We start from the raw sequence: 12,264 nt of genomic DNA, 5'->3' as shown, positions 1-12,264 counted from the left end.
CATGGGATACGGTATGTGCTTTAGAGACTCCTCGGGTCAGCTATTATTTGGAAAATCAGACGTGTCGCATTTCACCGCCACGGTACTAGAAGCAGAATCCGTGGGTTTGCTTGAATCTATCAAAATGGCAATATCAAAGGGATTGCACATTGTTTGCTTTGAATCAGACTGCAAGTCCCTAGTTGATGCACTTGCTGTTTCAAATGTTCCTACCAATGAGTTTGGAGATATCATATCACAATGTAGGAAACTACTGTTAGATAATCCTGATTTTGTAGTGTCGTATGTTCGGAGGCAAGCAAATAAGGTTGCTCATAGTATTGCTAGAGCATCCTTATCTAATCCTAGCCCCCATATTTTCTATGATGTACCATCTACTTTGTACCCTTTGATTATGAATGAAATGCATTAATCTTGTCTTTGCTCAAAAAAAAAAAAAATTTAAATGGCAAACATTATTTGCTAGCTGAGATAACTGATATGATTAATATACCATCAAAATGAAGAATAAATTAAACAAAAAGTTACTGCTGTTAGAGATTGCATTTTTTAACCAATAGAATGCAAAAAGCTAGTAAAACTATATATTCCTACCAAAGTATTACAATGAATAACAATTGTGTATGCTACTTAAAAAATTGCACTATTTCTCATTTCCCAGTAAGTGAAGAGCATATTAATCTTGTTCCTAGGAGCAGTTGAGTTGCTTACTCCTGCTACAAAATTGGTGTGACCCATATGATTGATTGATTATCATCATTTTAACCCCTTAATAACCCTCTTTATTTACATGTGTATTGATTAGCAGTCTAATAGTAAAAACTGTTGTCCTTGTGATTAGGAGCGTCTTTACATAGCATAGAACGAACCTTCATGATGCATCTAGGTGCCTCCATGTCTTTCTCTTGTATTGCATTTCCTACAAGTTGTTGCATCTGTGAGGCAAATGTATCATCCAGAACCTGCATACACGGTTTCAAGATAGAAATCAATACTTTTCTTACAGCTCATAATCCGGATCCAAGTGCGCGTTAAAGTGCATTAAGAACATTGCTTTTATATAAATAAACTGAAAATTGTTTTTACATAAAATGCTATTTGTCATTAGTTGCTACTTACTGAAACAGCCACCCTTGAACCTTTATACCATGATCTATTCTCTTTTCTGTTCTCCAAGAAGCTCAAAATTTCCTGTCAAATAAGAAATATATAAGAAAGTTTTCCATAAAACTCATTACATCTAAAAAGATGCTACATGGCAATGTAAAGAAGTCCAGAAGAAAATTAAGTTACCTGTCCCATTCGGTCCCAATAACCTCGACAGATGGCAATGAAAACATGAGGTGAATACTGGGGTGTCTTCTTTGTTGAAAACGAGAGAAAACGATGGAAGTGTCGTCGTTTGTGAGAAGATCAATTGTGAGGAGAAAGTCAAAGAAGGTGATGAAAAAATTCAGACTGTGGAGATTCCAATTGCGGAGATAAGTGCGAATATTGATATTGAAGTGAACGGGAAGGAGAATGAGGAGGGGAAAAAAGATGAAAAATTTGCGACTGTTGAGGTTCCATTTGCTACTGTTGAGGTTCCAATAGTGGAAACAAGTGAGAACATTGATGTTGAGATGAATGAGAAGGATAGTGAGGAGGGAGAAAAGGGTGAAAATTGTGATGGGAAGATCGAGTCTATTGAGGTACCGATAGTGGAGGCAAGTGAAAGTGTTGATGTTGAAATGACTGAGAAGGAGGGTGCGGAAGGAAAAAAAGATGAAAATTGTGATGGGAAGATTGAGATTTTTGAGGGTCCAATAGTGTAGGCTAGTGAGAGCATGGATGTTGAAGTTGACGATTTGATCGATGAAAGGTGTGACATTTCTGTTGGCGAATTTGTTTGGGGAAAGATTAAGAGTCATCCGTGGTGGCCAGGTTGGGTTTATGATCCGTCTGATGCGTCGGAACTTGCTTTAAAGCTGAAACAAGAATAGACTCTTGGTAGCTTACTTTGATGGAACATTTGCTTGGTACCACCCGTCACAATTGAAGCCTTTTAAGGATAATTTTGATGATATGGTGAGACGAGGTAGTTCCAAAGCTTTTACCTATGCTGTTCAAGAAGCTGTAAATGAGGTTGGAAGGGTTCTGGTTACGAAGATGAGTCGTTCGTTTGTTGTTGCGGGGGAGACTGAGTCTGAATTCGCTCCAATGTTGGCGAAAAATTCAGGAATCAAGGAAGGTGTTTTTGTGCCAGATAGTGGCACAGAGAGCATTTCGGCGGTTACACTTGAACCGGCTGAGTTACTTTCTCAAGGAATTAATTTAAATTTAGACAGTGAACTAATCAACTAATCTATTATAGTTGCGCCGAATTATTTATGGCTTTTGATTGAAAGTTTACTCAAAATGCTTGTTAACATGCTTCTAAGCATTGTCCAAATACAATTCTTGAATTTGGAGAATTTCATGGTTATTTGGTACAACGTTGTAGCTGCTGTAGGCTTGTAGCTGCACACGAAGCTTGAAATGAGTAATGCTTTCTTGAAAGCTTCCTTGTATTTCATTGCAATTCTGTTTGGAAGTGAATGTTTTTAGTGTTTACATTTTTCTGTGACTCATAAAGAAATGAACAAACAATAAGGATTTGAATAGCGAAAACATTAGAATGCAGATAACACTTTATCCATAAGTAAAACACTGTAAAAATGATGTCTTTTTCTTTCATTGCATGAAATATGAAAGTTCATGTTAGAATCTGTTATGTCACGTTCTATGTGAAATCTCTATACATTCAGTAGGAGACTCAGTTTTTGAAAAAGATATATTTGAGCATGAGAATAGGAAGGTCAAACGTGTGTTTGTTGCAGATTTGCGATGAGGAATATGATAAGAATTCAAATATTCGTTCTGTTTCTGCTGGGTAATTGATTTTCTGCATATTGAATGCATTCACCATGTAGGATTCATCAATTTAGCATGAAACTTATGTGCTGTCATTTACTGCATTGCCTTAGGATTTCAATAGTAAAGTTGCACAATATGCTTGACAGCATGTTTATAAAGGCTTCCAAATTATAGTTATCAATTTTTGTAAGAACCTCACGAGCATTATATTCATGGAAAATGCTACCCCAATGAAAGTGTTAAGAAGGTAAGTACAATAGTTTATTTTGATGTTTTGCTGCACTTGTGTCTGCTTTATGTAGATTTAAGAGCCACTAGCACAAACCACGAAAAGACAGAGAGGAGCACATTAGACAACATTTTAATTGTACCGCTTCCTAGATTGATTGTTATTACTCCTAGAGTATTCAACTTCCTAGGCTGGTGCTTACTAATTAAGCATTCAATGCACTTATTGTAACACCATTACAAATACAATAGTGTGATCTCATTATAGACACAAATATTCACACAGCATTTACAGATATTTACATATTTTTATAATTTGAATTCACAATTAGTCTGGATATGGCAACTTTACAGGTCTAATAGTCATAGCTAGCTTCCATACAACCCTTAAGAATACCAATCCTCAAGGCTCAAATAAAGGAAGAGCTGAATCTATTCTAAGGGGTATGTAATGTATTTAGTTTCAGTTCACTACTGTCTTATCATCACCATCATCATCCTTTTTATTTTTATTTTTAAATTTCAATGTATTGTTTAGTTCTCAATGTTTAGGGCATCAATAACACAAAAGCGTATGCAACTGTACAACTTATATTGTTGACAAACTTATACTTGCTGACAAAGTAGACACTCTGTTTTGCAATTACACAGTTGTGTTAAGAGGACCCTTATTGGATATTGCCTCTGACACTGCCAATATATATGATTTCATCCATGTATGTTGGTGATTCAATCTTCTGACTGATTTATATAAGCTTTTATATTTAGGGCATTAAAATGTCATTGAGTTTGTTTTGTTTTGATTTAACCTACACATTGGCATTTTCATTTCAGTTTTTTTACCTTCCATTTTCTTTGAGAATTTTGATGTTGTTCAAGAACTAGAAGCTTTTGGTTTTGATACATCTGTGTTATTGCTTCGAGAGTTATAAGTCAGTCTTCTCTTTATTCTTCTTGCAGAAAGTATATATGTAGAAACGTGTTAACATGCAAAATAAGAGAACTCTTCAAACATATTCTCTCCGGTCACTATTATAAGCAAAATTTGAATTTTTAGGTTCATTAAATAAATGATGTATGTAGTCAATATATAGACTACATACATCATTTATTGAATGAATTTAAAAAGTAAACTTTTGCTAATAATAGTGACCGGAGGGAGTAGATGAAATTAGAAACTGATAGAACCCTGAGTTCCTCTACATGTGTTGACCCAATTGTTGGGTCCAATCCACAAAAGCACAGCTATGAAAGAGAGGATAGCCTAGAGGGTGAGGCATTCGGAAAGATTGTTAAGAGTTGTTTAATAAAGAAGTTCTCTCTGGTCTAGGAGCTTAGCTCTGCTAGGAGTTCTCTGAACTCTGGTTTATCCATTCAGTTTTCTGTTTACATCATTGCAAGAGCTTTGAGCTCACCATTTTCCAGTTAAATAAAATACATTGTTTCTTTCAAATTTCTGGGTTCTATCAGAAATAAAAACAAAGGTTATGCCACTAAATCATATTTTCATTATGGCTTCCAAGGTTCGACTAGACAAACACATTATCTCTTGTTGTTAGACTTTGATGAAGCACTATTCAGAGAGTTTTCATGTGTATAGAGTTAAGGGTCTTGCATGCATTTTCATAACTACTTAGCACTTATGCCCTTAAAGAGTGCCCTAGGGGCACTCGTTAGCATTTCCCTATATTTAAAGTAGAGTTTGCTTATCGTGTGTTGTAGTAAATCTTATAGGCTAAAATTTTACTTGTACTGAGGCCCACACTTTTAGGATTCCTTACCATTTAGTTCTATGAATCAGACGTATCAAAATAGAATGATAACTGATTATTTATTTTGTAGTTATTATCTTACTCTTTTTGCATCTAGTTAGAAACACCAGCTGACAATTTATATGCTGCTACTAGCCACCATTTCTGAAATCATGTTATTGGGATTGTATATAGTTATTCTACTTATAGCAGGAGTGTAAATTGCATGGATGATATTACTTTTATGATCGACATGAAGCTTGAGTTTTGTCAAAATGAGAGAAAGTTGATTTGAGTTTCTGGGTTGATATAGTAAAGGACATGTGTGTTGATGAGATAATTACCAAGCAATTGTTGAGAAAGAAAGTTTTTTTTTTTTTCTTCCGGAAATAAGAGAGAAAAAGTTGACTTCTTTTTGTTTTTGTTTCGATGATTCAATAATAATGAATCTCTTAGAATGGCCGTCGTGAGTCTTGTGCTTGCAACAACATAAAGAACCAGTTCTGTGAGTTGGGTTCATGATGATGGGGGAGAAATTGAAGAGGAGCCTAATGCAGTTGTGGTTGATGGACAATCAATGTTGCTGTTTCAAAGGATATAAAAGAGGGTAAATTGAATCTGACATTAGCAACAATAACTCTATGTTCATGTGCCTGCAACATATTTATGTATAGAATACCATACTTTTCTTTATATTTGCAGCATATTTGTGTATATAATACCATGTTTTCTATATTTTTGCAGCAAGTATTTGTGTATACTATACTAGAATCTAATACAATTGATTTTGATAAAAAAAAAAAAAAATACAATTAGTGTCTATTTTATAAATGCATAATCAATAATATTTTGAAATGGTGTGATTGACCTAACGTTTTATCAATTTATTCCAACACATGGAAATTTGATTGGTTTATTTTCATATTATAGGGTGATATTTCGTTCAAAAGTGTAAAAAAAAAAGTAGTTGGCAGGGTTATTTTGGTCCATGTCTCAAAGATTAAATCACCAATTTATTCCAACACATGGAAATTTGATTGGTTTATTTTCGACCGAAACACGCAATATCGCAATTGATGCTTTGCCAGGAACTGCACTTAACTGCATCTAGCTCAGCGGTAGTTAATTACATCTCGCTTAGTTAACTGCAGTTGGAAGTAAAATTACATTTTTCCATGTGTTTTTAAGCAAAAACAATTTTGGTCTAGAAGTATGAATTCCCCTTTGTTTCCGCCTAAGGTGTGTGCAATGTTCTGGACTAAATATCAATTTCTTTCTATACCTTCTAAATAACTAAACAAAAAAACACTATTTGATTTATAACCCCTTCTACTTTGTAGTTTTTTCTAATTTGAATCATTGTTAATTTTAAATGTATTTTGACATATTTATTGGAAGTGTAAAATGCAGGGATATTATAATGCTGAAAAGCTTTTATTATTTTTTAAACTTATTTCACAACATAAAAAACACCACGAAATTGACTTTCTTTTCAACCTTCTTTGGTGGCTTTGATTGAAGTGCGTTAAAGTGAAAACACAATAACATGCATAAAGTGGATTAGAAAAACATAAGAGAGAAGGAGAATGGGTAAATAAGGAACTGAAAAGGAAGGGGAAGACAAAAGAAATGATGAAGATAAAGAATGAAGTAGAGTTTCCATAATAGGAAGCCAAGAAGGAGAAGGGTGTTTTCCTCACGTGGTCATGGAACATGTCACCGGTGCGGCGGAATATGGCTCAACTATGTTTGATCAATTTTACTTTGTTATTAAACCAACTTCTTTCTTGGTATTTCCTTTATTCTTTGTCGATGTTCATTATTTTATTATGGTTGTTTTCTTTGGGCATGTGTTATTTCAAATCAAAGGTGTGAATCACGATGCATGTTGCAAGGATTATACAATGTTTATGGATCGGAATTGTTTTTGTTCATTACTGCCTAATTGTATTAAGTTTGTTTGTTTTCATCGTGCGCTTCTTCTTTACCAAAAAAAAAAATGATTATGTTGTGTTACATTTTTCATCTATGTTGTCGTGTCTGCAGAAATTGATTTAGAAATATTGAATTACGTATTGTTGAATTGTGAAATGGTAGAGTGAGTGTCATTATGGTAACTGAGGGTTGAATGTTGAATAGATAGACCCCACCTTTAGATATTGTCTAAATGGAAATAGGGAACCCTTTATATGCTTGCTTATCCGCAATCTCAACAATAGGTTAGTTAAGTTGGTTAGTTAAGTTAGTGACTAAAATTGGTTCCTCTGTTTGCATTGTTCTCAAGTCATCACAAACTAAATGAAATCCAATTAATAGTTTCTTCATTTAAATCTCATATTGTTCTAGATTCTCTGTGTATTACATGTACTTTCATTTTTCTGTTTAACTTAATCCATATTCATATTTACGTTGCAATTAAATTATACAAAGAAACATATTATATATATATATATTAGCACAGTACCTAGACAAAAATAAAAGCAGACTGAAGGGCAATAAGAGATCTCTGTTCATTAGGTTTTTACTTACGTGATGTTAAATGAATTATGTTTGTGTATGAATACTATATATTAATTTATACAAAGAGACATGTCAAGTATATACTTAGGTTAGCGCAGTAGAAAAAGTGGACATATGAATGCTAGTATACTATTAAAAGGGAAGGTAGTACTCCCTCCGTCTCACAATATTAGTCGTTTAAGGTTGGTGCACGATTATTAAGGAAATGATTAATTGTGTTGATTTCAATGTTAAAATTAGTAGCATTTACTAAATCACCCTTATTAATTGTAGTTAGTAGAGTAGTTAAGTTGAATGAAATTCAATAAATAATGGTATAATAGTGGAAAAAAATAATTAATGCTGCATTGGTATTGTAAAGTGACAATTATTTTGAGAAAAAGAAAAAATGTTTAAGAGACAATAATTGTGAGACGGAGGGAGTAGGTTACATGTAGCCGTCTCAACCGTTACGCCTTTGAAGTCCTTGGTTTAAGTCCCAATTAATTTTTTTTTTAAATTGTGTGCGTGCGTGCGCGCAAGAGGAGGAGCAACAACACTAGTAATGAGATAACAACAAAATTTTATCCTTTTTTTTTAATTGTGTGCGTGCGCGCAAGAGGAGGAGCAACAACACTAGTAATGAGATAACAACAAAATTTTATCCTTTTTTTTTTAAATTGTGTGCGCGCGTGCAAGAGGAGGAGCAACAACACTAGTAATGAGATAACAACAAAATTTTATCCTTTTTTTAAATTGTGTGCGCGCGCGCAAGAGGAAGAACAACAACACTGGTAATGAGATAACAAAATTTTATCCAAAAACCCAAAATCAATCAAATAAAAAACCATAAGTCCATGAGCAATACTACCTTGTTGGCGTTGGCCAAGCTGCTGGAGCAGACACCGGTTTTCCTCTGGCAGCAGTAGCTCTTTGTTGCGTCCTCTGGTGATAATACTTGACCAAAGCCCAAGTGGCTATGCCAAGGAGAATGGTGGTCAGAACTGACACTACCAAAAGAAAGACAACTTTGGTAGTGTAACAGGAAGAATAAGATGGAGAAGAGGATGGCAGTTTGTTATCGGAGGGGGGGGGGGGGGGGGGGGGGGAGGGGGGGTGGGGGGAGCCACCAAATACTTTAATCCTTCACGTAGCGATTATAGAGCCACTCCTGCATATATATGGAAAAAAAAATTAAGTTAGGGTTATGCTATGTGTCGCGAATATTTTTTCACGGAAAAATCACGAATGAGGCACCATGCAATAAAAAACTGATCATCATGCCTTTAAATATAGCTTGTTCACCTCTGCTCCTTCAAGTTTGATTTATATTAACAATTATGACAAAATTTGTAAGTGAAAATATTTATTTTGATTTAGTGGGAGGCTGGAGGACAACAGAGGTGCATGGAGACATGAAGACACGTCTAGCATGCAACCCAAGTGGTGTGGCGGTGGCAAAAAGTCAATTATATCACTACCTTTGATGTTAATATAACAAACAAGTTTTTAGTACATCTTTCAAAACAAAACATAAAGCTTTCAGTACTTAAAATTAAGTTCGTGAAATTTTCGCTATATATTTTGTCGCTCTATATAGCATAGCCCTAAAACATTTAGCAGTTCATAAACAGAATGATAGCATCCAACAAATCACTGACTATATCCTTCAAAAAGACAAATCACTAACTATAAAGACATAATATGTGTTTAATTTTCTCTAATGGTATCAAGACATGATATAGTTATCCAATCTTGTCTCTTATCCTTCAAAGAGACCCTTAATTTTTCTTTTCCTATATGTAAGATCACTTATATAAATTCTACATGCATTAATAATTCAAATAAATTTCTTTAAACACATAAGTGCACTGCATAAATCAACTGTAGTCAGTCATCAATTCACCTTTTTTTTTTGTGGTCTGAGTTTGAACCCCGGATCTCGCATATATTATGCATTGTCCATACCAACTGAGCTAAGCTCACGAGGACAATTCACCTTGAATACTAGTGCATCACTCTCATATACTGTTAAAAAGGAAGGTAATAGGTTACATGTAGCCGTCTCAACCATCACACTAGTAAAATCCGTGCTTTTAGTCTCAAAAAAATTTATTTTTTTAAATTGCGTGTGTGCGCGCACGCACGCACGCGAGAGGACAGCTTTGAGTTAACAACAAATTTTTTTTTAACTTTGAGATTTTCACAAAAGTGTTAATTTTTTAATCACATTTAATATTAATAAATTTCTATCTAAGATTGGCAACGTCTCAACAAAAACTATATGAGTTGACTTTACCATCCATTAAAAAGAGTTGTTAAATAAAACTGATTATGATAATTTAATAAGCAATTTTGCTTCTGAAAAAGATCAAAAAATAAAATTTACTTAAAATATGTTTTAAAATCTCTATATAATACAAAAGGATACATCTATGAGCCAAAGTACACTTGGCATCATATTTTTCATCTAGCATTTAATGTTATTCATCTAGCATTTTTCATCTCTCTCATCAAAGAATATTCCTTCTTATTTTTATGTGGTTAAAATGTAAATGTTGACTAAAAAATGGATGATTTAATGGCGTGTAAATGCTATTAACTTTTATTATATTTTTTTAATTTGTTTCATAGTCAAACCTGAAAAAATCAACATATTTTTTTATCCTTCTTCTTTTCCATACGTTTCTTCCAAGCTTTAACACCATTTTTTTTCCCTCTTCCGGTTGTTAGGTAGCATATTTTAAATCACGATCATATTTTCAATCACGAAGATATGATATAGTAAAAATCAATTAGATGAAAATCATAGTCTCAAGTGTAACAAGGTAAGTGGATTCAAATATTTTATTTTCTTAGATTATTGACGACGTCGACATGTTAGTGCTGGTTTGATGCCTATATTTGTCTAATGTTCATAGATGTGTGCTAATCGTTCTTCCATTAGTATTTGTGTACAAAAAGTTCAAACATACTTTTAACCACTATTTAATAGATATTTGTTTATAATTTCAACATTACTTCTCGGATCTCACCATGCTTTGAATTTTTCCTTATAAATATTACTTCAACCATCACCATTCCTCACATCATTTTAACATTCAGTTATAGAATTTAAAATTATTTCAAAATCATGTTTGTTCATTTATAGTTTGTATCCATTTTTTATTAAAAAAAATTGTATTATTTTTCTTCATAGTGCCCATAAATAGTGTTTCATCCTTATTCTCTAAATATTACATATTTGTTTTTGGTTCTTGACTACTTTGGGTTTGCAATTTATTTAAATCTATTATTTTATATTTTAATCCTCTTTCTATCTCTCTATATTTTTATAGTTTTTTTACCTAATTTTTTGTTCAACTTTTCTTCTTTAGCTCTTCGACCAATTGTTCTTTGGTTTTAACGGGATTTTATTGATTTGTTCTATTTTTCCAGTTATGTGGATACAATTAAAGATGAAGCGCAAGGATGCAATAATTAAAGTTTGACTACATGGATTTGTAGAGTTCCTCTCAACAAAAGAAAGAATTTGGAGAGAGTAGAATATTTTAATCAAGCTTTATATTTTAAGAGTTGTATATATTATAAATTTGATTAAAGTGTCTGATGTTAAATGAATTTTAAGTAGTTTTATTTGCATTGAGATTGTAAAAATGCTAGCAGTAATATTGATATTGTTGCAAGTGTCTAACTAATCACACTAATGACGAGTTATGAGTGTTCGAATATAAACCGATTCAAAAGAAAATCATAAATTGGTACAAAAACTGAAAATCACAAAATCTAATATCGTTGCATATGTTTGAATGTCCTTTGTGAAAACCTTTCGCATTAGATCATACTTTGATTTGATTATTCGATTTTTTTTACCTCAAATTGATCGAAACCGCACGGCAAACCCTAGAATGACGAGCCACTATTTTTTTTTCTTTTTCTTTTCTTATATGATATGATCCTTTGGTTTTCGTCTTCCTCTTATAATAGTAAATGAATGGAGTATATTTTATGATGTTGAATAACCCAATGATTTGTGTTCTGTTAGTTCTCTCATTATTTGTAACATTGTTCCATGTTTCTTCAATGACTTTCTGCATCTGTGTCAAAATAAAGTTATGGATATTTAGTGCAACAAAGGTTTAAAAAAAATATTTGTGGATGTTTTTCAAATTAAGTATCGTCAAGCACACAACTGAGAGATGATATCTCTAGAAAAAAATTGTTAGCTTAACGTAAAACTTCGCACAAGCGTACACACCCTTGGTCAAAAAGAAATGCATTAAACTTTTGGAAATACCGACGCTAAATTAACGGTTTTTAACTTCATAGGGAATTAATCCTATAAAAATCATGGGATTGACTTTCTATTATGTTTGATATATCAATCTTTGCTCTTCTACTCATGTTTCTTTCATGATTTTTTTAAAGTTGCAATTTTGGGTTGACTTTATCCAATAAGATGTCGAAACATGACCTAATTTCATTGTTGTTCTTTTTAGCAAAACTTGCAACAAAGTATCCCAACCAAAAATTTTAGAATAGAATCAATCAAAGTATGAACTTCATCTTTATAGAAAATTTGGGAATTAAAGGTAATTTTCACTTTTTTATGTTATGTGGTTACTAATTTAAAATTGAACAAAAAATAAATAAAATTTATGGTGAACCTCCAATTATAAGTGGAAATTAATGACAAGCTGATCGTCGTGAAAATTTCTTTTTTTCGAAAGAATCGTTGTGGGAATTTCTATTATAATTATAAATGATTATTACATACTTTTATTTACTAGAATTTCCATTTTTGGTGTATTATCTTTTTAAGAAATGATTATTATATATTTTTATTTGTATGAGATTCTATTTTTGGTATTTTTATCATGAATTATTTTAT

The 12,264-nt window shown here is 32.6% G+C and overlaps 2 long non-coding RNA genes across 2 annotated transcripts; one reads left to right on the top strand and one right to left on the bottom strand.

The window, feature by feature from the left end:
• Positions 1-458: 458 nt before the first annotated feature.
• On the bottom strand, positions 459-1,496 carry LOC146922813 (uncharacterized). The gene is made up of 3 exons (XR_015012591.1): positions 1,294-1,496; positions 1,120-1,191; positions 459-962 (listed from the first exon to the last, which is right to left on the bottom strand). It is a non-coding gene; the product is annotated as an uncharacterized LOC146922813 (long non-coding RNA).
• An 8,593-nt stretch (positions 1,497-10,089) lies between these two features.
• Positions 10,090-11,080, top strand: LOC146922812 (uncharacterized). Its single transcript, XR_015012586.1, has 2 exons — positions 10,090-10,201; positions 10,812-11,080. It is a non-coding gene; the product is annotated as an uncharacterized LOC146922812 (long non-coding RNA).
• Positions 11,081-12,264: the final 1,184 nt, after the last annotated feature.

The sequence above is a fragment of the Medicago sativa genome, chromosome 5, assembly GCF_051527215.1.
Source record: "Medicago sativa cultivar Bolivia chromosome 5, Bolivia_mono, whole genome shotgun sequence".
NCBI lineage: Eukaryota > Viridiplantae > Streptophyta > Magnoliopsida > Fabales > Fabaceae > Medicago > Medicago sativa.
This window is presented reverse-complemented; position numbering and strand designations above follow the sequence as displayed.